Consider the following 5610-nt stretch of genomic DNA (forward strand, 5'->3'; position numbering starts at 1 on the left):
AAACCAAAGAGGCCAAACAACTTGGTGGAAACAGCCTGAATTATGATGTCTGATGAGCTGACATCATATTTTGGTTCTTTCAAATGTCATGACCTTGGGCAAGTCATATATCTTGTAAGCACTAGCTTCCTGGTCTGTTAAAAGAAGGAAATTATTCCTGCCCTATCTCTGTCATAGAAATTAATATAACTTTCAGCCTTTAGTAAGTCAATATACCAAGTTAAGTATTATAATAATCACCATCCACTCTGGAGTAGGGCCACTCCAGGTCCCCTGCCCTTTTATCTCTCCTTCCTTTTACCACATGCTGTTCTCAAACAACATAAAATCTACATCAGAGTTCACAACATGGTGACTTTCCCTGGCAAGTCCATTGGGAAGAGGCATTTTTTTTCCCTTTCCAATGTTCAGAAGAGTTAAGAAAGGAAATGTTCAAAGAATACCAGTCCCTGACCATTCTCTAGAACAATGTTGCCATAATTCCATCTGTTTGTCACCATTGGATGGTAGGATACAGTTCCCTATCACCCAGCTATACAAAAGAATTTAGAGATATGTCCAAATAAACCACAAGAGTAAAAGGGTTTTACCAAATATACATATTCTGATCAAGTCTGCTAACGGGATAAGCTGAGAAGAATGAGTATGGAGTACATTGTCATTTTATTTTTAAATAAATTTAAAATTTTTACTTCAATACATTTATGAAGCATTCTCAATAAGCCTCTTAACCATCTCTCGGGTAAGGTCCTGCTTTTCAGGTTTAACTTACTGACATCATATGGGGTATGTGTCAAGGAGCATGAATCCCGTCATGGACTATCCCACCAACATTCACCCTGACACTATGTTGACCTTTGATCTTCACTAAAGTCTCTTCTCTGCAATTCTAATACATGTTTGTTGTTCTCTGAGCAAATTTAAATTGTAATATTGAAATATTCAAATAATGAATTAGAGGGTTGTTATTTACCATATAGTATCCTTTCTATTACAAAACAAGTACCCAAAGGATTTCTTTTAAAATAAAGGAACTGCCCTAAGCCTTTAAAATATAACTTAATTTCTTATTCTGAATTTACCACAATTTCCCCAGTACCAAGGAATACACCTTGCACTCAGATCTTGCTTTACAAATTCCATTCTCCAATAAATGGAAATAGGAGTCTTTACAGAAATGGCTGACTTGTCTACTGACCTGACACAGAGAAAGTACAAGATGAGCCCAAAACATCTTGGGGTTCCAGAAAACAAGGAAGTACTTAGAGATGATAAAGATGTGTCAAAGAAAAAAGAGCTAGCTCAAAGTGGCTCCCAACAGCCAAATCTGGGAAATTTTGAGCAGCAGAATAAATAATGATAGTTGTGGATTATTCCACTCATAGGATGGAAATATTCTTGCATCCATATTGATATAATTAAATCAGAGGGGGAAGAGTAGAATTCTGGTTAATAAGTGTAGAAGAAATGAAGGAAACAGAAAATGACCATTTTTTAAACAAGACAGTAATGGTTGTTTCAGGCAAAACCCATCATCAATGGATGTTAAAATTTGTGGGCAAAGGCATGATGAGAAACATTATTTTCAGATCCTCAGAATACTGTCCCCACAAGATAATTACAAAGGGAAACACACTTTACAGTAGAAAAGGTGACATCACTATTACTTAGTGATGAAAATTAATGTCAACAATAATAATAAGACATAATGACATCATGTACCTCCTGATATGAGACATAAAAAGGATACATCAAGGTGCCTGGGTGGTTCAGTCAGTCAAATGTCTGACTCCTGGTTTCTGGTCTGGTCAAGATCTCATGGTTGGAGAGATCGAGCCCTGCATCCAGTTCTGCACTGACAGCATGGAGCCTGCTTAGGATTCTCTCTCCCTCTCTCCACCCCTCCCTACTCACACTCCCTCCCTCCATCTCTCTCTCAAAATAAATAAACTTTAAAAAAGAAATTTTTAAAAGGATAAATCATATCAAAAACATATGATATTTTTGCCAAAATGCATACCCTCAATGTATCCATGAGAAAAAAAATAGAAAAACCAAAATTGTAAAACATTCTTTTTTTTTAGTTTATTTATTTATTTTGAGAGAGAAGAGAGTATGAGCAGGGGAGGGGCAGACAGAGAGGGAGAGAGAATCCCTAGCAGGCACTGTCAGTGCAGAGCCTCACGTGGGGCTCGATCCTACAAACCATAAGGTTCATGACCTGAGCCAAACCAAGAGTGGGAAGCTTAACCGACTGAGCCACCCAGGTGCCCCTAAATTTAAGACATTTTAAAAATAACTGGCCAGTACTTATAAAAAATATCAAAGTCATGAAAAACAAGGAGGAATGGAGAACTACCACATACTGGAGGAGACTAAGTAGACACAGATCAAAATGCATTGTGGGATCAATTTGAAAATAAAAATAAAGATGTGGTGGTTCAGACTACTGTGGACTCTGTTGGCAGTGACAGGCAATTTGGTGTTGCTAGAGAATAAAGTGCTGAGAGTCATGGAAAGAACGATAAAATCAAAGATTCTGACAGCGCCAGACCACAGATGTCATGCTTTATCCTTTACATGTAAGAGGGGAGGGACTGAAGGCTGTAAGCGAAGGAGCACTCTGATTAGGCGTGCATCCTGCTGAGATCATTCGGGCTACTGTGTCCCAACACGAATTTCTTGGACATCAGAGTTGAGACAGGAAAGAGGAGAATCATATCCTCAAGATGACCCCCATTAGTCTTCTTCTAGTGTTCATGCCTTTGCATGGCCCCTCCCACACTGCATAAAGGCTAAAGTTTCCCTCCCAGCTAGCTATGACCATGTTAACTAAATTCTGGCTAATGGCATGTAAGGAGAATTGTATGTAATTTCCAGGAAATATCCTTAAATGGAGGGATGTACACATCATTGCCCTTTCTCCTTCCTGCTGGTTACAGTATGGACATGATGGTTGAAGTCCAAGTAGACATTTGAGATTATGAAGTGAACCCACATATTGAGAACAGTGAAACAAGGTAGAAGGAATCTGGATCCCTAAGTCAGTCTTTCAGTCCCAGAATGTTAATCTCTAAACTTCACTTACATGAAGAAAAAGAAAAACAAAACCTATTTTGCATAAGGTACTGTTTAGGGAGGATTTTCTACCATTCAAAACAAACCTAATAAGAATTCTGTTAACAAACTAGGTGTTGTATGTAAGTGATAAATCACTGAATTCTACTCCTGAAACCAATATTGCACTGCATGTTAACTAACTAGAATTTAAATAAAAATTTGAAAGGAAAAAAAATTTTAATTAAAAAATAGAAAAAATTTAAAGGCTTCAAAAATCCCACCAAATAGGAACTTAAAAATGCTCATTTAGGTCACACAAGCAAGCTCTTCTCTTAGGTAGACATGTGATACAATTGTATCTATTAAATACAAAAGCAAGTCAAAGGTTTTATTTGTATGAATTCTTTTAATGTCAAACTCTGTCATGAAGTAAAAGAAACAAACCAATAACTTACCAGGCTCAAAGTCAGGTATATATGCACAGGTGTTTCCTGGCATATATGGCCCATGTCCTTCTTCACATCTACTTAGACCATCCAAGGCATAAGTCAGAGAATATACAGCTTGTTTGACATTGTTTGTGATTCTTAGCTGAGACACATCCAGATAGGTATTTTTAAGATCTTCCAACTTCTCCTCTCCAATACAGAATTCATCAGACATGGCATGAAATCTGTCCTCCTTACCAGTCAAATTCACTCTATGGTCAATGTTGTAAGGAACACTGCTATCCAGCTAAGTACAGTTAAAAGCCATTTGCCAGAATTCAACAGTCAGGACATCATTTGGATCCTTGCCAGGATGTACATCATAAAGAAATTCTTTGAGTCCTGGTATATCAGCTCTTGGAATTGCAAATCCAATACTTCCACCAAAATATGGGAAATATTCAGGCTTTGCGATGAGGGCAGAGGTAATCCAGGCTTCACTGGCTATCCATGTTCTGTCAGTTATGTTATGGTGAACCATTTCCAGCACAAAAGGACTGAGGTCAGTATCAGATGCTTAAAGCACAACTCTGGCAGTGGAACTCAACCGCATCAACAGTTTTCTGCATTTTCTCATTGGAAGAGGCTTTGGGAATAATTTCAGAGAATGCAATACAGGTTGTACTGTTGGCACTCAATGTTGCAATACAGGTTGGCATTCTCCATTCTTTCCTTAAAATTTTTCACTCCATATTTTCCATAATCATCATCAGTTGCTATTGTGCCTATCCAGATCCAATCAAAGTGGTGGATAAGTCATACCATGGCTTCTGACTGGATCTTATCACTGCCTACCGTGTGAAGGTAAGACGGAAACTGGTGTTTGTCATAAGAATCAAGCAGGTAGAGGTGTAACTCACCTACAATTGAAAATGTGCGTGCAGTTATTAGAAAGCAATAGAAAAAATTCAAATTACACAACCTCTGAATATTTTTATTGGAGAAAGAAGGGACTGATCAGTTCTCCCTTCATTCTCACATCCTTCCACGATAAAACCTTGTACTCCGCTCCCTATCTCATGGGTGGGGACCATGCAAGGGAACACTAGCCTCCCTGTGCACCCTTTCCTCACTCCACCCCAGGGGAGTCAGAAAAGCCAATTATCAAGATAATGACATTCAATGCACCACTTTTCAGAGCTGGGGTCACAACACTGAAAAACAGGTCACCTGACATTTCATCTATGTTCTCATGACACTGGGTGTGAGGGTCAAGGTCCTTCCTCAGCTCTGCTTTCTCATCCACACAGATGATGGAGTGAGTGGACTCACAGTCTATTTGGAAGGCTCAGTTCTCTCTTGTTCTCCCTCCTTCCCTCTGCCCCTCGTGTGTGTGTGTGTGTGTGTGTGTGTGTGTGTGTGTGTGTGTGTGTGTCTTTCTACCACCACTCCTTTCCCTCTTTCTCTTCTCTTACCTTGTTTCTCTCTGCCAGGACTTGTGAGCATTTAGGTTCTGAGACTTACTGGAGGAAGGTTGTAGGAAGCTCCACAGCACCTGCACAAAGTTCTAGAAGGCCTCATTTTATAGGTACTTGTCCAGATAAATTAAACAGTACTTTTTTTTTTCATTTTGCCAGTGATCCTCATGTATATTTCCATCAGTACCATGAATTCCTGACAATCTTACATGCATTTCTGCTCTACCTTACCCCCAGCCTCACTGACTCTGCAATGAGGAACATACGCTACATTCTTGCCCAACCCATCTCTTGTTATTAATATGTCACCTTCAGTAGGACCTCCTATATTATAATTCCATAGCTCCATGACTGTCAATGCCTTTGTGAGTGACAAAATATTCCTATTTTCTCTTTTCTATACCATTTGTCCTATTCTTATACTCTTAGCTAAAGTTTACATTCTTCTTTGGAAACTCATTAGCAGCAGCATCATGGAAGTCATATGCAGGAAAGAATTTCATTTAAGAAGCAGAGACACCTGATTTTTAATTCTGGCTACATAATTAGTGTAAGACTGTGGACAATTTACTTAAACCCTCTGAACCTCGGTTTCCTCATGAACAAAATCAGGGTAATGGTATCTACATCTTAAGTACATTAAG

Source organism: Panthera tigris, chromosome C2, assembly GCF_018350195.1.
Source record: "Panthera tigris isolate Pti1 chromosome C2, P.tigris_Pti1_mat1.1, whole genome shotgun sequence".
Lineage (NCBI taxonomy): Eukaryota > Metazoa > Chordata > Mammalia > Carnivora > Felidae > Panthera > Panthera tigris.